Source organism: Myotis daubentonii, chromosome 12 (genome assembly GCF_963259705.1).
Source record: "Myotis daubentonii chromosome 12, mMyoDau2.1, whole genome shotgun sequence".
NCBI classification, from domain to species: Eukaryota; Metazoa; Chordata; class Mammalia; order Chiroptera; family Vespertilionidae; genus Myotis; species Myotis daubentonii.
In genome coordinates this window covers 610375-634189 of record NC_081851.1, presented here as the reverse complement: position 1 = coordinate 634189, position 23815 = coordinate 610375, and positions in this window count along the sequence as shown.

Genomic DNA, 23815 nt, shown 5'->3' with positions numbered 1-23815 from the left:
AGCATGAACTCTTAATATGTGAAAGCACAGTCCCGTGAAAACGCCACCGGAAGTACCCGGAGTTGTAAATATGACCAGTATTTTCGTCATTTCACAGATTTCCACTGGAAACCTCCGAGACGGAATATGACAGTAAATGTAGTAAGACCCTATTTACGAGTACTTGAGTTGTTTCTTACACATTCTTAATCATTTCTGGGAACTATCATTGTGTATTTTAACAGTTTTACCAAAATTAGACAGTTTGCTTAGAAGTATTTACCGGACTCGTCACCATTTCAACTGATTCACACAAAAAAACACCAAAGCCTATCCTCCTTAATTGTAAACATAAACACTATTCTCGTCATTCCAAGGATTTAGACACCAATTCTGAGCTCTGTAAGCATGAACTCTTAATATTTGAAAGCACAGTCCCGTGAAAACACCACCGGAAGTACCCGGACTTGTAAATATTACCAGTATTTTCGTCATTTCACAGCTTTCCACTGGAAACCTCCGTGATTGAATTCGACTGTAAATGTAGTAAGACTCTATTTACGAGTACTTGAGTTGTTTCTTACACGTTCTTAATCATTTCTGGGAACTATCATTGTGTATTTTAACAGTTTTACCAAAATTAGACAGTTTGCTTCGAAGTATTTCCCGGAATCGTCACCATTTTAACTGATTCACACAAAAAAACACCAAAGCCAATCCTCCTTAATTGTAAACATAAACACTATTCTGGTCATTCCAAAGCTTTAGACACCAATTCTGAGCTCTGTAAGCATGAACTCTTAATATTTGAAAGCACAGTCCCGTGAAAATGCCACCGGAAGTACCGGAGTTGTAAATATTACCAGTATTTTTGTCATTTCACAGCTTTCCACTGGAAACTTCCGTGATTGAATTCGACAGTAAATGTAGTAAGACTCTATTTACTAGTATTTCAGTTGTTTCTTACACGTTCTTAATCATTTCTGGTAACTATCATTGTGTATTTTAACAGTTTTACCAAACTTAGACAGTTTGCTTAGAAGTATTTCCCGGAATCGTCACCATTTTAACTGATTCACACAAAAAAACGCCAAAGCCAATCCTCCTTAATTGTAAACATAAACACTATTCTTGTCATTCCAGGTCTTTAGACACCCATTCTGAGCTCTGTAAGCATGAACCCTTAATATTTGAAAACAAAGTCCCGTGAAAACGCCACCGGAAGTAACCGGAGTTGTAAATATTACCAGTATTTTCATCATTTCACAGCTTTCCACGGGAAACTTCCGTGAATGAATATGACAGTAAATGAAGTAAGGCTCTATTTACGAGTATTTGAGTTGTTTCTTACACGTTCTCAATCATTTCTGGGAACTATCATTGTGTATTTTAACAGTTTTACCAAAATTAGACAGTTTGCTTAGAAGTATTTACCGGAATCGTCACCATTTCAACTGATTCACACACAAAAACGCCAAAGCCAATCCTCCTTGATTGTAAACATAAACACTATTCTCGTCATTCCAAGGCTTTAGACACCAATTCTGAGCTCTGTAAGCATGAACCCTTCATATTTGAAAGCACAGTCCCGTGAAAACGCCACCGGAAGTACCCGGAGTTGAAAATATTACCAGTATTTTCATCATTTCACAGCTTTCCACTAGAAACCTCCGAGACTGAATATGACAGTAATAGTAGTAAGGCTCTATTTACGAGTACACTTGAGTTGTTTCTTACATGTTCTTAATCATTTCTGGGAACTATCATTGTGTATTTTAACAGTTTTACCAAAATTAGACAGTTTGCTTAGAAGTATTTACCGGAATCGTCACCATTTCAACTGATTGACACAAAAAAACACCAAAGCCTATCCTCCTTAATTGTAAACATAAACACTATACTCGTCAATCCAAGGCTTTAGACACCAATTCTGAGCTCTGTAAGCATGAACTCTTAATATGTGAAAGCACAGTCCCGTGAAAACGCCACCGGAAGTACCCGGAGTTGTAAATATGACCAGTATTTTCGTCATTTCACAGATTTCCACTGGAAACCTCCGAGACGGAATATGACAGTAAATGTAGTAAGACCCTATTTACGAGTACTTGAGTTGTTTCTTACACATTCTTAATCATTTCTGGGAACTATCATTGTGTATTTTAACAGTTTTACCAAAATTAGACAGTTTGCTTAGAAGTATTTACCGGACTCGTCACCATTTCAACTGATTAACACAAAAAAACACCAAAGCCTATCCTCCTTAATTGTAAACATAAACACTATTCTCGTCATTCCAAGGATTTAGACACCAATTCTGAGCTCTGTAAGCATGAACTCTTAATATTTGAAAGCACAGTCCCGTGAAAACACCACCGGAAGTACCCGGACTTGTAAATATTACCAGTATTTTCGTCATTTCACAGCTTTCCACTGGAAACCTCCGTGATTGAATTCGACTGTAAATGTAGTAAGACTCTATTTACGAGTACTTGAGTTGTTTCTTACACGTTCTTAATCATTTCTGGGAACTATCATTGTGTATTTTAACAGTTTTACCAAAATTAGACAGTTTGCTTCGAAGTATTTCCCGGAATCGTCACCATTTTAACTGATTCACACAAAAAAACACCAAAGCCAATCCTCCTTAATTGTAAACATAAACACTATTCTGGTCATTCCAAAGCTTTAGACACCAATTCTGAGCTCTGTAAGCATGAACTCTTAATATTTGAAAGCACAGTCCCGTGAAAATGCCACCGGAAGTACCGGAGTTGTAAATATTACCAGTATTTTTGTCATTTCACAGCTTTCCACTGGAAACTTCCGTGATTGAATTCGACAGTAAATGTAGTAAGACTCTATTTACTAGTATTTCAGTTGTTTCTTACACGTTCTTAATCATTTCTGGTAACTATCATTGTGTATTTTAACAGTTTTACCAAACTTAGACAGTTTGCTTAGAAGTATTTCCCGGAATCGTCACCATTTTAACTGATTCACACAAAAAAACGCCAAAGCCAATCCTCCTTAATTGTAAACATAAACACTATTCTTGTCATTCCAGGTCTTTAGACACCCATTCTGAGCTCTGTAAGCATGAACCCTTAATATTTGAAAACAAAGTCCCGTGAAAACGCCACCGGAAGTAACCGGAGTTGTAAATATTACCAGTATTTTCATCATTTCACAGCTTTCCACGGGAAACTTCCGTGAATGAATATGACAGTAAATGAAGTAAGGCTCTATTTACGAGTATTTGAGTTGTTTCTTACACGTTCTCAATCATTTCTGGGAACTATCATTGTGTATTTTAACAGTTTTACCAAAATTAGACAGTTTGCTTAGAAGTATTTACCGGAATCGTCACCATTTCAACTGATTCACACACAAAAACGCCAAAGCCAATCCTCCTTGATTGTAAACATAAACACTATTCTCGTCATTCCAAGGCTTTAGACACCAATTCTGAGCTCTGTAAGCATGAACCCTTCATATTTGAAAGCACAGTCCCGTGAAAACGCAACCGGAAGTAACCGGAGTTGTAAATATTACCAGTATTTTCATCATTTCACAGCTTTCTACTGGAAACCTCCGAGATTGAATATGACAGTAAATGTAGTAAGGCTCTATTTACGAGTACTTGAGTTGTTTCTTATACGTTCTTAATCATTTCTGGGAACTATCATTGTGTATTTTAACAGTTTTACCAAAATTAGACAGTTTGCTTAGAAGTATTTACCGGAATCGTCACCATTTCAACTGATTCACACAAAAAAACACCAAAGACTATCCTCCTTAATTGTAAACATAAACACTATTCTCGTCATTCCAAGGCTTTAGACACCAATTCTGAGCTCTGTAAGCATGAACTCTTAATATTTGAAAGCACAGTCCCGTGAAAACGCCACCGGAAGTACCCGGAGTTGTAAATATGACCAGTATTTTCGTCATTTCACAGCTTTCCACTGGAAACCTCCGAGACGGAATATGACAGTAAATGTAGTAAGACCCTATTTACGAGTACTTGAGTTGTTTCTTACACATTCTTAATCATTTCTGGGAACTATCATTGTGTATTTTAACAGTTTTACCAAAATTAGACAGTTTGCTTAGAAGTATTTACCGGACTCGTCACCATTTCAACTGATTCACACAAAAAAACACCAAAGCCTATCCTCCTTAATTGTAAACATAAACACTATTCTCGTCATTCCAAGGATTTAGACACCAATTCTGAGCTCTGTAAGCATGAACTCTTAATATTTGAAAGCACAGTCCCGTGAAAACGCCACCGGAAGTACCCGGACTTGTAAATATTACCAGTATTTTCGTCATTTCACAGCTTTCCACTGGAAACCTCCGTGATTGAATTCGACTGTAAATGTAGTAAGACTCTATTTACGAGTACTTGAGTTGTTTCTTACACGTTCTTAATCATTTCTGGGAACTATCATTGTGTATTTTAACAGTTTTACCAAAATTAGACAGTTTGCTTCGAAGTATTTCCCGGAATCGTCACCATTTTAACTGATTCACACAAAAAAACACCAAAGCCAATCCTCCTTAATTGTAAACATAAACACTATTCTGGTCATTCCAAAGCTTTAGACACCAATTCTGAGCTCTGTAAGCATGAACTCTTAATATTTGAAAGCACAGTCCCGTGAAAATGCCACCGGAAGTACCGGAGTTGTAAATATTACCAGTATTTTTGTCATTTCACAGCTTTCCACTGGAAACTTCCGTGATTGAATTCGACAGTAAATGTAGTAAGACTCTATTTACTAGTATTTCAGTTGTTTCTTACACGTTCTTAATCATTTCTGGTAACTATCATTGTGTATTTTAACAGTTTTACCAAACTTAGACAGTTTGCTTAGAAGTATTTCCCGGAATCGTCACCATTTTAACTGATTCACACAAAAAAACGCCAAAGCCAATCCTCCTTAATTGTAAACATAAACACTATTCTTGTCATTCCAGGGCTTTAGACACCCATTCTGAGCTCTGTAAGCATGAACCCTTAATATTTGAAAACAAAGTCCCGTGAAAACGCCACCGGAAGTAACCGGAGTTGTAAATATTACCAGTATTTTCATCATTTCACAGCCGTCCACTGGAAACCTCCGTGATTGAATTAGACAGTAAATGAAGTAAGGCTCTATTTACGAGTATTTGAGTTGTTTCTTACACGTTCTTAATCATTTCTGGGAACTATCATTGTGTATTTTAACAGTTTTACCAAAATTAGACAGTTTCCTTAGAAGTATTTACCGGAATCGTCACCATTTCAACTGATTCACACAAAAAAACGCCAAAGCCAATCCTCCTTAATTGTAAACATAAACACTATTCTGGTCATTTCAAAGCTTTAGACACCAATTCTGAGCTCTGTAAGCATGAACTCTTAATATTTGAAAGCACAGTCCCGTGAAAATGCAACCGGAAGTACCGGAGTTGCAAATATTACCAGTATTTTTGTCATTTCACAGCTTTCCACTGGAAACCTCCGTGATTGAATTCGACAGTAAATGTAGTAAGACTCTATTTACTAGTATTTGAGTTGTTTCTTACACGTTCTTAATCATTTCTGGGAACTATCATTGTGTATTTTAACAGTTTTACCAAAATTAGACAGTTTGCTTAGAAGTATTTCCCGGAATCGTCACCATTTTAACTGATTCACACAAAAAAACGCCAACGCCAATCCTCCTTAATAGTAAACATAAACACTATTCTCGTCATTCCAAAGCTTTAGACACCAATTCTGAGCTCTGTAAGCATGAACTCTTAATATTTAAAGCACAGTCCCGTGAAAACGCCACCGGAAGTACCCGGAGTGGTAAATGTTACCAGTATTTTCGTCATTTCACATCTTTCCACTGGAAACCTCAGTGATTGAATTCGACAGTAAATGTAGTAAGACTCTATTTACGAGTACTTGAGTTGTTTCTTACACGTTCTTAATCATTTCTGGGAACTATCACTATGTATTTTAACAGTTTTACCAAAATTAGACAGTTTGCTTAGAAGTATTTACCGGAATCGTCACCATTTTAACTGATTCACACAAAAAAACGCCAAAGCCAATCCTCCTTAATTGTAAACATAAACAGTATTCTTGTCATTCCAGGGCTTTAGACACCAATTCTGAGCTCTGTAAGCATGAACCCTTAATATTTGAAAGCAAAGTCCCTTGAAAACGCCACCGGAATACCCGGAGTTGTAAATATTACCAGTATTTTCATCATTCCACAGCTTTCCACTGGAAACCTCCGTGATTGAATTCGACAGTCAATGTAGTAAGACTCTATTTACTAGTACTTGAGTTGTTTCTTACACGTTCTTAATCATTTCTGGGAACTATCATTGTGTATTTTAGCAGTTTTACCAAAATTAGACAGTTTGCTTAGAAGTATTTACCGGAATCGTCACCATTTCAACTGATTCACACAAAAAAACGCCAAAGCCAATCCTCCTTAATTGTAAACATAAACACTATTCTCGTCATTCCAAGGATTTAGACACCAATTCTGAGCTCTGTAAGCATGAACTCTTAATATTTGAAAGCACAGTCCCGTGAAAACACCACCGGAAGTACCCGGACTTGTAAATATTACCAGTATTTTCCTCATTTCACAGCTTTCCACTGGAAAACTCCGTGATTGTATTCGACAGTAAATGTAGTAAGACTCTATTTACTAGTACTTGAGTTGTTTCTTACACGTTCTTAATCATTTCTGGGAACTATCATTGTGTATTTTAACAGTTTTACCAAACTTAGACAGTTTGCTTAGAAGTATTTCCCGGAATCGTCACCATTTTAACTGATTCACACAAAAAAACGACAAAGCCAATCCTCCTTAATTGTAAACATAAACACTATTCTTGTCATTCCAGGGCTTTAGACACCCATTCTGAGCTCCGTAAGCATGAACTGTTAATATTTGAAAACAAAGTCCCGTGAAAACGCCAACGGAAGTAACCGGAGTTGTAAATATTACCAGTATTTTCATCATTTCACAGCTTTACACAGGAAACTTCCGTGAATGAATATGACAGTAAATGAAGTAAGGCTCTATTTACGAGTATTTGAGTTGTTTCTTACACGTTCATAATCATTTCTGGGAACTATCATTGTGTATTTTAACAGTTTTACCAAAATTAGACAGTTTGCTTAGAAGTATTTACCGGAATCGTCACCATTTCAACTGATTCACACACAAAAACGCCAAAGCCAATCCTCCTTGATTGTAAACATAAACACTATTCTCGTCATTCCAAGGCTTTAGACACCAATTCTGAGCTCTGTAAGCATGAACCCTTCATATTTGAAAGCACAGTCCCGTGAAAACGCCACCGGAAGTAACCGGAGTTGTAAATATTACCAGTATTTTCATCATTTCACAGCTTTCCACTGGAAACCTCCGAGATTGAATTCGACAGTAAATGTAGTAAGGCTCTATTTACGAGTACTTGAGTTGTTTCTTACACGTTCTTAATCATTTCTGGGAACTACCGTTGTGTATTTTAACAGTTTTACCAAACTTAGACAGTTTGCTTAGAAATATTTCCCGGAATCGTCACCATTTTAACTGATTCACACAAAAAAACGCCAAAGCCAATCCTCCTTAATTGTAAACATAAACACTATTCTTGTCATTCCAGGGCTTTAGACACCCATTCTGAGCTCTGTAAGCATGAACCCTTAATATTTGAAAACGAAGTCCCGTGAAAACGCCACCGGAAGTAACCGGAGTTGTAAATATTACCAGTATTTTCATCATTTCACAGCTTTCCACGGGAAACTTCCGTGAATGAATATGACATTAAATGAAGTAAGGCTCTATTTACGAGTATTTGAGTTGTTTCTTACACGTTCTTAACCATTTCTGGGAACTATCATTGTGTATTTTAACAGTTTTACCAAAATTAGACAGTTTGCTTAGAAGTATTTACCGGAATCGTCAACATTTCAACTGATTCACACACAAAAATGCCAAAGCCAATCCTCCTTGATTGTAAACATAAACACTATTCTCGTCATTCCAAGGCTTTAGACACCAATTCTGAGCTCTGTAAGCATGAACCCTTCATATTTGAAAGCACAGTCCCGTGAAAACGCCACCGGAAATAACCGGAGTTGTAAATATTACCAGTATTTTCATCATTTCACAGCTTTCCACTGGAAACCTCCGAGATTGAATATGACAGTAAATGTAGTAAGGCTCTATTTACGAGTACTTGAGTTGTTTCTTACACGTTCTTAATCATTTCTGGGAACTATCGTTGTGTATTTTAACAGTTTTACCAAAATTAGACAGTTTGCTTACAAGTATTTAACGGAATCGTCAACATTTTAACTGATTCACACAAAAAAACACCAAAGCCAATCCTCCTTAATTGTAAACATAAACACTATTCTCATCATTCCAAGGCTTTAGACACCAATTCTGAGCTCTGTAAGCATGAACTCTTCATATTTGAAAGCACAGTCCCGTGAAAACGCCACCGGAAGTACCCGGAGTAGTAAATATTACCAGTATTTTCATCATTTCACAGCTTTCCACTGGAAACCTCCGAGACGGAATATGACAGTAAATGTAGTAAGACCCTATTTACGAGTACTTGAGTTGTTTCTTACACATTCTTAATCATTTCTGGGAACTATCATTGTGTATTTTAACAGTTTTACCAAAATTAGACAGTTTGCTTAGAAGTATTTACCGGAATCGTCACCATTTCAACTGATTCACACAAAAAAACACCAAAGCCTATCCTCCTTAATTGTAAACATAAACACTATTCTCGTCATTCCAAGGATTTAGACACCAATTCTGAGCTCTGTAAGCATGAACTCTTAATATTTGAAAGCACAGTCCCGTGAAAACACCACTGGAATTACCCGGACTTGTAAATATTACCAGTATTTTCGTCATTTCACAGCTTTCCACTGGAAAACTCCGTGATTGTATTCGACAGTAAATGTAGTAAGACTCTTTTTACTAGTACTTGAGTTGTTTCTTACACGTTCTTAATCATTTCTGGGAACTATCATTGTGTATTTTAACAGTTTTACCAAACTTAGACAGTTTGCTTAGAAGTATTTCCCGGAATCGTCACCATTTTAACTGATTCACACAAAAAAACGACAAAGCCAATCCTCCTTAATTGTAAACATAAACACTATTCTTGTCATTCCAGGGCTTTAGACACCCATTCTGAGCTCCGTAAGCATGAACCGTTAATATTTGAAAACAAAGTCCCGTGAAAACGCCACCGGAAGTAACCGGAGTTGTAAATATTACCAGTATTTTCATCATTTCACAGCTTTACACAGGAAACTTCCGTGAATGAATATGACAGTAAATGAAGTAAGGCTCTATTTACGAGTATTTGAGTTGTTTCTTACACGTTCTTAATCATTTCTGGGAACTATCATTGTGTATTTTAACAGTTTTACCAAAATTAGACAGTTTGCTTAGAAGTATTTACCGGAATCGTCACCATTTCAACTGATTCACAAACAAAAACGCCAAAGCCAATCCTCCTTGATTGTAAACATAAACACTATTCTCGTCATTCCAAGGCTTTAGACACCAATTCTGAGCTCTGTAAGCATGAACCCTTCATATTTGAAAGCACAGTCCCGTGAAAACGCCACCGGAAGTAACCGGAGTTGTAAATATTACCAGTATTTTCATCATTTCACAGCTTTCCACTGGAAACCTCCGAGATTGAATTCGACAGTAAATGTAGTAAGGCTCTATTTACGAGTACTTGAGTTCTTTCTTACACGTTCTTAATCATTTCTGGGAACTACCGTTGTGTATTTTAACAGTTTTACCAAAATTAGACAGTTTGCTTACAAGTATTTAACGGAATCGTCAACATTTTAACTGATTCACACAAAAAAACACCAAAGCCAATCCTCCTTAATTGTAAACATAAACACTATTCTCGTCATTCCAAGGCTTTAGACACCAATTCTGAGCTCTGTAAGCATGAACTCTTAATATTTAAAGCACAGTCCCGTGAAAACGCCACCGGAGGTACCCGGAGTTGTAAATATGACCAGTATTTTCGTCATTTCACAGCTTTCCACTGGAAACCTCCGTGATTGAATTCGACTGTAAATGTAGTAAGACTCTATTTACGATTACTTGAGTTGTTTCTTACACGTTCTTAATCATTTCTGGGAACTATCATTGTGTATTTTAACAGTTTTACCAAAATTAGACAGTTTGCTTAGAAGTATTTACTGGGGTCGTCACCATTTCAACTTATTCACACAAAAAACCACCAGAGCCTATCCTCCTTAATTGTAAATATAAACACTATTCTCGTCATTCCAAGGCTTTAGACACCAATTCTGAGCTCTGTAAGCATGAACTCTTAATATTTAAAGCACAGTCCCGTGAAAACGCCACCGGAAGTACCCGGAGTTGTAAATGTTACCAGTATTTTCGTCATTTCACATCTTTCCACTGGAAACCTCCGTGATTGAATTCGACAGTAAATGTAGTAAGACTCTATTTACGAGTACTTGAGTTGTTTCTTACACGTTCTTAATCATTTCTGGGAAATATCATTTTGTATTTTAGCAGTTTTACCAAAATTAGACAGTTTGCTTAGAAGTATTTCCCGGAATCCTCAACATTTTAACTGATTCACACAAAAAAACGCCAACGCCAATCCTCCTTAATTGTAAACATAAATACTATTCTCGTCATTCCAAGGCTTTAGACACCAATTCTGAGCTCTGTAAGCATGAACTCTTCATATTTGAAAGCACAGTCCCGTGAAAACGCCACCGGAAGTACCCGGAGTTGAAAATATTACCAGTGTTTTCATCATTTCACAGCATTCCACTGGAAATCTCCGAGACTAAATATGACAGTAAATGTAGTAAGGCTCTATTTACGAGTACTTGAGTTGTTTCTTACACGTTCTTAATCATTTCTGGGAACTATCATTGTGTATTTTAACAGTTTTACCAAAATTAGACAGTTTGCTTAGAAGTATTTACCAGAATCGTCACCATTTTAACTGATTCACACAAAAAAAACACCAAAGCCACTCCTCCTTAATAGTAAACATAATCACTATTCTCGTCTTTCCAAGGCTTTAGACACCAATTCTGAGCTCTGTAAGCATGAACTCTTAATATTTGAAAGCACAGTCCCGTGAAAACGCCACCGGAAGTGCCCAGAGTTGTAAATATTACCAGTATTTTCATCATTTCACAGCTTTCCACTGGAAACTTCCGTGATTGAATATGACAGTAAATGAAGTAAGGCTCTATTTACGAGTATTTGAGTTGTTTCTTACACGTTCTTATTCATTTCTGAGAACTATCATTGTGTATTTTAACAGTTTTACCAAAATTAGACAGTTTGCTTAGAAGTATTTTCCGGAATCATCACCATTTTACCTGATTCACACAAAAAAACGCCAAAGCCAATCCTCCTTAATTGTAAACATAAACACTATTCTCATCATTCCAAGGCTTTAGACACCAATTCTGAGCTCTGTAAGCATGAACTCTTAATATGTGAAAGTACAGTCCCGTAAAAACGCCACCGGAAGTACCCGGACTTGTAAATATTACCAGTATTTTCATCATTTCACAGCTTTCCACTGGAAACCTCCGTGATTGAATTCGACAGTAAATGTAGTAAGACTCTATTTACTAGTAATTGAGTTTTCTCTTACACGTTCTTAAGCATTTCTGGGAACTATCATTGTGTATTTTAACAGTTTTACCAAAATTAGACAGTTTGCTTAGAAGTATTTACCGGAATCGTCACCATTTCAACTGATTCACACAAAAAAACACCAAAGCCTATCCTCCTTAATTGTAAACATAAACACTATTCTCGTCATTCCAAGGCTTTAGACACCAATTCTGAGCTCTGTAAGCTTGAACTCTTAATATTTAAAGCACAGTCCCGTAAAAACGCCACCGGAAGTACCTGGAGTTGAAAATATTACCAGTGTTTTCATCATTTCACAGCATTCCACTGGAAATCTCCGAGACTAAATATGACAGTAAATGTAGTAAGGCTCTATTTACGAGTACTTGAGTTGTTTCTTACACGTTCTTAATCATTTCTGGGAACTATCGTTGTGTATTTTAACAGTTTTACCAAAATTAGACAGTTTGCTTACAAGTATTTAACGGAATCGTCAACATTTTAACTGATTCACACAAAAAAACACCAAAGCCAATCCTCCTTAATTGTAAACATAAACACTATTCTCGTCAATCCAAGGCTTTAGACACCAATTCTGAGCTCTGTAAGCATGAACTCTTAATATTTAAAAGCACAGCCCCGTGAAAACGCCACCGGAAGTCCTGGAGTTGTAAATATTACCAGTATTTTCGTCATTTCACAGCTTTCCACTGGAAACCTCCGTGATTGAATTCGACAGTAAATGTAGTAAGACTCTATTTACTAGTACTTGAGTTGTTTCTTACATGTTCTTCAGCATTTCTGGGAACTATCATTGTGTATTTTAACAGTTTTACCAAAATTAGACAGTTTGCTTAGAAGTATTTACTGGAGTCGTCACCATTTCAACTTATTCACACAAAAAACCACCAGAGCCTATCCTACTTAATTGTAAATATAAACACTATTCTCGTCATTCCAAGGCTTTAGACACCAATTCTGAGCTCTGTAAGCATGAACTCTTAATATTTAAAGCACAGTCCCGTGAAAACGCCACCGGAAGTACCCGGAGTTGTAAATGTTACCAGTATTTTCATCATTTCACAGCTTTCCACTGGAAACCTCCGAGATTGAATTCGACAGTAAATGTAGTAAGGCTCTATTTACGAGTACTTGAGTTGTTTCTTACACGTTCTTAATCATTTCTGGGAACTACCGTTGTGTATTTTAACAGTTTTACCAAAATTAGACAGTTTGCTTACAAGTATTTAACGGAATCGTCAACATTTTAACTGATTCACACAAAAAAACACCAAAGCCAATCCTCCTTAATTGTAAACATAAACACTATTCTCGTCATTCCAAGGCTTTAGACACCAATTCTGAGCTCTGTAAGCATGAACTCTTAATATTTAAAGCACAGTCCCGTGAAAACGCCACTGGAAGTACCCGGAGTTGTAAATATGACCAGTATTTTCGTCATTTCACAGCTTTCGACTGGAAACCTGCGTGATTGAATTCGACTGTAAATGTAGTAAGACTCTATTTACGAGTATTTGAGTTGTTTCTTACACGTTCTTAATCATTTCTGGGAACTATCATTGTGTATTTTAACAGTTTTACCAAAATTAGACAGTTTGCTTAGAAGTGTTTACCGGAATCGTCACCATTTCAACTGATTCACAAACAAAAACGCCAAAGCCAATCCTCCTTGATTGTAAACATAAACACTATTCTCGTCATTCCAAGGCTTTAGACACCAATTCTGAGCTCTGTAAGCATGAACCCTTCATATTTGAAAGCACAGTCCCGTGAAAACGCCACCGGAAGTAACCGGAGTTGTAAATATTACCAGTATTTTCATCATTTCACAGCTTTCCACTGGAAACCTCCGAGATTGAATTCGACAGTAAATGTAGTAAGGCTCTATTTACGAGTACTTGAGTTGTTTCTTACACGTTCTTAATCATTTCTGGGAACTACCGTTGTGTATTTTAACAGTTTTACCAAAATTAGACAGTTTGCTTACAAGTATTTAACGGAATCGTCAACATTTTAACTGATTCACACAAAAAAACACCAAAGCCAATCCTCCTTAATTGTAAACATAAACACTATTCTCGTCATTCCAAGGCTTTAGACACCAATTCTGAGCTCTGTAAGCATGAACTCTTAATATTTAAAGCACAGTCCCGTGAAAACGCCACCGGAGGTACCCGGAGTTGTAAATATGACCAGTATTTTCGTCATTTCACAGCTTTCCACTGGAAACCTCCGTGATTGAATTCGACTGTAAATGTAGTAAGACTCTATTTACGATTACTTGAGTTGTTTCTTACACGTTCTTAATCATTTCTGGGAACTATCATTGTGTATTTTAACAGTTTTACCAAAATTAGACAGTTTGCTTAGAAGTATTTACTGGGGTCGTCACCATTTCAACTTATTCACACAAAAAACCACCAGAGCCTATCCTCCTTAATTGTAAATATAAACACTATTCTCGTCATTCCAAGGCTTTAGACACCAATTCTGAGCTCTGTAAGCATGAACTCTTAATATTTAAAGCACAGTCCCGTGAAAACGCCACCGGAAGTACCCGGAGTTGTAAATGTTACCAGTATTTTCGTCATTTCACATCTTTCCACTGGAAACCTCCGTGATTGAATTCGACAGTAAATGTAGTAAGACTCTATTTACGAGTACTTGAGTTGTTTCTTACACGTTCTTAATCATTTCTGGGAAATATCATTTTGTATTTTAGCAGTTTTACCAAAATTAGACAGTTTGCTTAGAAGTATTTCCCGGAATCCTCAACATTTTAACTGATTCACACAAAAAAACGCCAACGCCAATCCTCCTTAATTGTAAACATAAATACTATTCTCGTCATTCCAAGGCTTTAGACACCAATTCTGAGCTCTGTAAGCATGAACTCTTAATATTTGAAAGCACAGTCCCGTGAAAACGCCACCGGAAGTGCCCAGAGTTGTAAATATTACCAGTATTTTCATCATTTCACAGCTTTCCACTGGAAACTTCCGTGATTGAATATGACAGTAAATGAAGTAAGGCTCTATTTACGAGTATTTGAGTTGTTTCTTACACGTTCTTATTCATTTCTGAGAACTATCATTGTGTATTTTAACAGTTTTACCAAAATTAGACAGTTTGCTTAGAAGTATTTTCCGGAATCATCACCATTTTACCTGATTCACACAAAAAAACGCCAAAGCCAATCCTCCTTAATTGTAAACATAAACACTATTCTCATCATTCCAAGGCTTTAGACACCAATTCTGAGCTCTGTAAGCATGAACTCTTAATATGTGAAAGTACAGTCCCGTAAAAACGCCACCGGAAGTACCCGGACTTGTAAATATTACCAGTATTTTCATCATTTCACAGCTTTCCACTGGAAACCTCCGTGATTGAATTCGACAGTAAATGTAGTAAGACTCTATTTACTAGTAATTGAGTTTTCTCTTACACGTTCTTAAGCATTTCTGGGAACTATCATTGTGTATTTTAACAGTTTTACCAAAATTAGACAGTTTGCTTAGAAGTATTTACCGGAATCGTCACCATTTCAACTGATTCACACAAAAAAACACCAAAGCCTATCCTCCTTAATTGTAAACATAAACACTATTCTCGTCATTCCAAGGCTTTAGACACCAATTCTGAGCTCTGTAAGCTTGAACTCTTAATATTTAAAGCACAGTCCCGTAAAAACGCCACCGGAAGTACCTGGAGTTGAAAATATTACCAGTGTTTTCATCATTTCACAGCATTCCACTGGAAATCTCCGAGACTAAATATGACAGTAAATGTAGTAAGGCTCTATTTACGAGTACTTGAGTTGTTTCTTACACGTTCTTAATCATTTCTGGGAACTATCGTTGTGTATTTTAACAGTTTTACCAAAATTAGACAGTTTGCTTACAAGTATTTAACGGAATCGTCAACATTTTAACTGATTCACACAAAAAAACACCAAAGCCAATCCTCCTTAATTGTAAACATAAACACTATTCTCGTCAATCCAAGGCTTTAGACACCAATTCTGAGCTCTGTAAGCATGAACTCTTAATACTTAAAAGCACAGCCCCGTGAAAACGCCACCGGAAGTCCTGGAGTTGTAAATATTACCAGTATTTTCGTCATTTCACAGCTTTCCACTGGAAACCTCCGTGATTGAATTCGACAGTAAATGTAGTAAGACTCTATTTACTAGTACTTGAGTTGTTTCTTACATGTTCTTCAGCATTTCTGGGAACTATCATTGTGTATTTTAACAGTTTTACCAAAATTAGACAGTTTGCTTAGAAGTATTTACTGGAGTCGTCACCATTTCAACTTATTCACACAAAAAACCACCAGAGCCTATCCTCCTTAATTGTAAATATAAACACTATTCTCGTCATTCCAAGGCTTTAGACACCAATTCTGAGCTCTGTAAGCATGAACTCTTAATATTTAAAGCACAGTCCCGTGAAAACGCCACCGGAAGTACCCGGAGTTGTAAATGTTACCAGTATTTTCATCATTTCACAGCTTTCCACTGGAAACCTCCGAGATTGAATTCGACAGTAAATGTAGTAAGGCTCTATTTACGAGTACTTGAGTTGTTTCTTACACGTTCTTAATCATTTCTGGGAACTACCATTGTGTATTTTAACAGTTTTACCAAAATTAGACAGTTTGCTTACAAGTATTTAACGGAATCGTCAACATTTTAACTGATTCACACAAAAAAACACCAAAGCCAATCCTCCTTAATTGTAAACATAAACACTATTCTCGTCAATCCAAGGCTTTAGACACCAATTCTGAGCTCTGTAAGCATGAACTCTTAATATTTAAAAGCACAGCCCCGTGAAAACGCCACCGGAAGTCCTGGAGTTGTAAATATTACCAGTATTTTCGTCATTTCACAGCTTTCCACTGGAAACCTCCGTGATTGAATTCGACAGTAAATGTAGTAAGACTCTATTTACTAGTACTTGAGTTGTTTCTTACATGTTCTTCAGCATTTCTGGGAACTATCATTGTGTATTTTAACAGTTTTACCAAAATTAGACAGTTTGCTTAGAAGTATTTACTGGAGTCGTCACCATTTCAACTTATTCACACAAAAAACCACCAGAGCCTATCCTACTTAATTGTAAATATAAACACTATTCTCGTCATTCCAAGGCTTTAGACACCAATTCTGAGCTCTGTAAGCATGAACTCTTAATATTTAAAGCACAGTCCCGTGAAAACGCCACCGGAAGTACCCGGAGTTGTAAATGTTACCAGTATTTTCATCATTTCACAGCTTTCCACTGGAAACCTCCGAGATTGAATTCGACAGTAAATGTAGTAAGGCTCTATTTACGAGTACTTGAGTTGTTTCTTACACGTTCTTAATCATTTCTGGGAACTACCGTTGTGTATTTTAACAGTTTTACCAAAATTAGACAGTTTGCTTACAAGTATTTAACGGAATCGTCAACATTTTAACTGATTCACACAAAAAAACACCAAAGCCAATCCTCCTTAATTGTAAACATAAACACTATTCTCGTCATTCCAAGGCTTTAGACACCAATTCTGAGCTCTGTAAGCATGAACTCTTAATATTTAAAGCACAGTCCCGTGAAAACGCCACTGGAAGTACCCGGAGTTGTAAATATGACCAGTATTTTCGTCATTTCACAGCTTTCGACTGGAAACCTGCGTGATTGAATTCGACTGTAAATGTAGTAAGACTCTATTTACGAGTATTTGAGTTGTTTCTTACACGTTCTTAATCATTTCTGGGAACTATCATTGTGTATTTTAACAGTTTTACCAAAATTAGACAGTTTGCTTAGAAGTGTTTACCGGAATCGTCACCATTTCAACTGATTCACAAACAAAAACGCCAAAGCCAATCCTCCTTGATTGTAAACATAAACACTATTCTCGTCATTCCAAGGCTTTAGACACCAATTCTGAGCTCTGTAAGCATGAACCCTTCATATTTGAAAGCACAGTCCCGTGAAAACGCCACCGGAAGTAACCGGAGTTGTAAATATTACCAGTATTTTCATCATTTCACAGCTTTCCACTGGAAACCTCCGAGATTGAATTCGACAGTAAATGTAGTAAGGCTCTATTTACGAGTACTTGAGTTGTTTCTTACACGTTCTTAATCATTTCTGGGAACTACCGTTGTGTATTTTAACAGTTTTACCAAAATTAGACAGTTTGCTTACAAGTATTTAACGGAATCGTCAACATTTTAACTGATTCACACAAAAAAACACCAAAGCCAATCCTCCTTAATTGTAAACATAAACACTATTCTCGTCATTCCAAGGCTTTAGACACCAATTCTGAGCTCTGTAAGCATGAACTCTTAATATTTAAAGCACAGTCCCGTGAAAACGCCACCGGAGGTACCCGGAGTTGTAAATATGACCAGTATTTTCGTCATTTCACAGCTTTCCACTGGAAACCTCCGTGATTGAATTCGACTGTAAATGTAGTAAGACTCTATTTACGATTACTTGAGTTGTTTCTTACACGTTCTTAATCATTTCTGGGAACTATCATTGTGTATTTTAACAGTTTTACCAAAATTAGACAGTTTGCTTAGAAGTATTTACTGGGGTCGTCACCATTTCAACTTATTCACACAAAAAACCACCAGAGCCTATCCTCCTTAATTGTAAATATAAACACTATTCTCGTCATTCCAAGGCTTTAGACACCAATTCTGAGCTCTGTAAGCATGAACTCTTAATATTTAAAGCACAGTCCCGTGAAAACGCCACCGGAAGTACCCGGAGTTGTAAATGTTACCAGTATTTTCGTCATTTCACATCTTTCCACTGGAAACCTCCGTGATTGAATTCGACAGTAAATGTAGTAAGACTCTATTTACGAGTACTTGAGTTGTTTCTTACACGTTCTTAATCATTTCTGGGAAATATCATTTTGTATTTTAGCAGTTTTACCAAAATTAGACAGTTTGCTTAGAAGTATTTCCCGGAATCCTCAACATTTTAACTGATTCACACAAAAAAACGCCAACGCCAATCCTCCTTAATTGTAAACATAAATACTATTCTCGTCATTCCAAGGCTTTAGACACCAATTCTGAGCTCTGTAAGCATGAACTCTTAATATTTGAAAGCACAGTCCCGTGAAAACGCCACCGGAAGTGCCCAGAGTTGTAAATATTACCAGTATTTTCATCATTTCACAGCTTTCCACTGGAAACTTCCGTGATTGAATATGACAGTAAATGAAGTAAGGCTCTATTTACGAGTATTTGAGTTGTTTCTTACACGTTCTTATTCATTTCTGAGAACTATCATTGTGTATTTTAACAGTTTTACCAAAATTAGACAGTTTGCTTAGAAGTATTTTCCGGAATCATCACCATTTTACCTGATTCACACAAAAAAACGCCAAAGCCAATCCTCCTTAATTGTAAACATAAACACTATTCTCATCATTCCAAGGCTTTAGACACCAATTCTGAGCTCTGTAAGCATGAACTCTTAATATGTGAAAGTACAGTCCCGTAAAAACGCCACCGGAAGTACCCGGACTTGTAAATATTACCAGTATTTTCATCATTTCACAGCTTTCCACTGGAAACCTCCGTGATTGAATTCGACAGTAAATGTAGTAAGACTCTATTTACTAGTAATTGAGTTTTCTCTTACACGTTCTTAAGCATTTCTGGGAACTATCATTGTGTATTTTAACAGTTTTACCAAAATTAGACAGTTTGCTTAGAAGTATTTACCGGAATCGTCACCATTTCAACTGATTCACACAAAAAAACACCAAAGCCTATCCTCCTTAATTGTAAACATAAACACTATTCTCGTCATTCCAAGGCTTTAGACACCAATTCTGAGCTCTGTAAGCTTGAACTCTTAATATTTAAAGCACAGTCCCGTAAAAACGCCACCGGAAGTACCTGGAGTTGAAAATATTACCAGTGTTTTCATCATTTCACAGCATTCCACTGGAAATCTCCGAGACTAAATATGACAGTAAATGTAGTAAGGCTCTATTTACGAGTACTTGAGTTGTTTCTTACACGTTCTTAATCATTTCTGGGAACTATCGTTGTGTATTTTAACAGTTTTACCAAAATTAGACAGTTTGCTTACAAGTATTTAACGGAATCGTCAACATTTTAACTGATTCACACAAAAAAACACCAAAGCCAATCCTCCTTAATTGTAAACATAAACACTATTCTCGTCAATCCAAGGCTTTAGACACCAATTCTGAGCTCTGTAAGCATGAACTCTTAATACTTAAAAGCACAGCCCCGTGAAAACGCCACCGGAAGTCCTGGAGTTGTAAATATTACCAGTATTTTCGTCATTTCACAGCTTTCCACTGGAAACCTCCGTGATTGAATTCGACAGTAAATGTAGTAAGACTCTATTTACTAGTACTTGAGTTGTTTCTTACATGTTCTTCAGCATGTCTGGGAACTATCATTGTGTATTTTAACAGTTTTACCAAAATTAGACAGTTTGCTTAGAAGTATTTACTGGAGTCGTCACCATTTCAACTTATTCACACAAAAAACCACCAGAGCCTATCCTCCTTAATTGTAAATATAAACACTATTCTCGTCATTCCAAGGCTTTAGACACCAATTCTGAGCTCTGTAAGCATGAACTCTTAATATTTAAAGCACAGTCCCGTGAAAACGCCACCGGAAGTACCCGGAGTTGTAAATGTTACCAGTATTTTCATCATTTCACAGCTTTCCACTGGAAACCTCCGAGATTGAATTCGACAGTAAATGTAGTAAGGCTCTATTTACGAGTACTTGAGTTGTTTCTTACACGTTCTTAATCATTTCTGGGAACTACCATTGTGTATTTTAACAGTTTTACCAAAATTAGACAGTTTGCTTACAAGTATTTAACGGAATCGTCAACATTTTAACTGATTCACACAAAAAAACACCAAAGCCAATCCTCCTTAATTGTAAACATAAACACTATTCTCGTCATTCCAAGGCTTTAGACACCAATTCTGAGCTCTGTAAGCATGAACTCTTAATATTTAAAGCACAGTCCCGTGAAAACGCCACTGGAAGTACCCGGAGTTGTAAATATGACCAGTATTTTCGTCATTTCACAGCTTTCGACTGGAAACCTGCGTGATTGAATTCGACTGTAAATGTAGTAAGACTCTATTTACGAGTACTTGAGTTGTTTCTTACACGTTCTTAATCATTTCTGGGAACTATCATTGTGTATTTTAACAGTTTTACCAAAATTAGACAGTTTGCTTAGAAGTATTTCCCGGAATCGTCACCATTTTAACTGATTCACACAAAAAAACGCCAACGCCAATCCTCCTTAATAGTAAACATAAACACTATTCTCGTCATTCCAAAGCTTTAGACACCAATTCTGAGCTCTGTAAGCATGAACTCTTAATATTTAAAGCACAGTCCCGTGAAAACGCCACCGGAAGTACCCGGAGTGGTAAATGTTACCAGTATTTTCGTCATTTCACATCTTTCCACTGGAAACCTCCGTGATTGAATTCGACAGTAAATGTAGTAAGGCTCTATTTACGAGTACTTGAGTTGTTTCTTACACGTTCTTAATCATTTCTGGGGACTATCGTTGTGTATTTAACAGTTTTACCAAAATTAGACAGTTTTATTAGAAGTATTTACCGGAAACATCACCATTTTAACTGATTCACACAAAAAAACGCCAAAGCCAATCCTCCTTAATTGTAAACATAAACAGTATTCTTGTCATTCCAGGGCTTTAGACACCAATTCTGAGCTCTGTAAGCATGAACCCTTAATATTTGAAAGCAAAGTCCCTTGAAAACGCCACCGGAATACCCGGAGTTGTAAATATTACCAGTATTTTCATCATTCCACAGCTTTCCACTGGAAACCTCCGTGATTGAATTCGACAGTAAATGTAGTAAGACTCTATTTACTAGTACTTGAGTTGTTTCTTACACGTTCTTAATCATTTCTGGGAACTATCATTGTGTATTTTAGCAGTTTTACCAAAATTAGACAGTTTGCTTAGAAGTATTTACCGGAATCGTCACCATTTCAACTGATTCACACAAAAAAACGCCAAAGCCAATCCTCCTTAATTGTAAACATAAACACTATTCTCATCATTCCAAGGCTTTAGACACCAATTCTGAGCTCTGTAAGCATGAACTCTTCATATTTGAAAGCACAGTCCCGTGAAAACGCCACCGGAAGTACCCGGAGTAGTAAATATTACCAGTATTTTCATCATTTCACAGCTTTCCACTGGAAACCTCCGAGACGGAATATGACAGTAAATGTAGTAAGACCCTATTTACGAGTACTTGAGTTGTTTCTTACACATTCTTAATCATTTCTGGGAACTATCATTGTGTATTTTAACAGTTTTACCAAAATTAGATAGTTTGCTTAGAAGTATTTACCGGAATCGTCACCATTTCAACTGATTCACACAAAAAAACACCAAAGCCTATCCTCCTTAATTGTAAACATAAACACTATTCTCGTCATTCCAAGGATTTAGACACCAATTCTGAGCTCTGTAAGCATGAACTCTTAATATTTGAAAGCACAGTCCCGTGAAAACACCACCGGAAGTACCCGGACTTGTAAATATTACCAGTATTTTCGTCATTTCACAGCTTTCCACTGGAAAACTCCGTGATTGTATTCGACAGTAAATGTAGTAAGACTCTATTTACTAGTACTTGAGTTGTTTCTTACACGTTCTTAATCATTTCTGGGAACTATCATTGTGTATTTTAACAGTTTTACCAAACTTAGACAGTTTGCTTAGAAGTATTTCCCGGAATCGTCACCATTTTAACTGATTCACACAAAAAAACGACAAAGTCAATCCTCCTTAATTGTAAACATAAACACTATTCTTGTCATTCCAGGGCTTTAGACACCCATTCTGAGCTCCGTAAGCATGAACTGTTAATATTTGAAAACAAAGTCCCGTGAAAACGCCACCGGAAGTAACCGGAGTTGTAAATATTACCAGTATTTTCATCATTTCACAGCTTTACACAGGAAACTTCCGTGAATGAATATGACAGTAAATGAAGTAAGGCTCTATTTACGAGTATTTGAGTTGTTTCTTACACGTTCTTAATCATTTCTGGGAACTATCATTGTGTATTTTAACAGTTTTACCAAAATTAGACAGTTTGCTTAGAAGTATTTCCCGGAATCGTCACCATTTTAACTGATTCACACAAAAAAACGACAAAGCCAATCCTCCTTAATTGTAAACATAAACACTATTCTTGTCATTCCAGGGCTTTAGACACCCATTCTGAGCTCCGTAAGCATGAACCGTTAATATTTGAAAACAAAGTCCCGTGAAAACGCCACCGGAAGTAACCGGAGTTGTAAATATTACCAGTATTTTCATCATTTCACAGCTTTACACAGGAAACTTCCGTGAATGAATATGACAGTAAATGAAGTAAGGCTCTATTTACGAGTATTTGAGTTGTTTCTTACACGTTCTTAATCATTTCTGGGAACTATCATTGTGTATTTTAACAGTTTTACCAAAATTAGACAGTTTGCTTAGAAGTATTTACCGGAATCGTCACCATTTCAACTGATTCACAAACAAAAACGCCAAAGCCAATCCTCCTTGATTGTAAACATAAACACTATTCTCGTCATTCCAAGGCTTTAGACACCAATTCTGAGCTCTGTAAGCATGAACCCTTCATATTTGAAAGCACAGTCCCGTGAAAACGCCACCGGAAGTAACCGGAGTTGTAAATATTACCAGTATTTTCATCATTTCACAGCTTTCCACTGGAAACCTCCGAGATTGAATTCGACAGTAAATGTAGTAAGGCTCTATTTACGAGTACTTGAGTTGTTTCTTACACGTTCTTAATCATTTCTGGGAACTACCGTTGTGTATTTTAACAGTTTTACCAAAATTAGACAGTTTGCTTACAAGTATTTAACGGAATCGTCAACATTTTAACTGATTCACACAAAAAAACACCAAAGCCAATCCTCCTTAATTGTAAACATAAACACTATTTTCGTCATTCCAAGGCTTTAGACACCAATTCTGAGCTCTGTAAGCATGAACTCTTAATATTTAAAGCACAGTCCC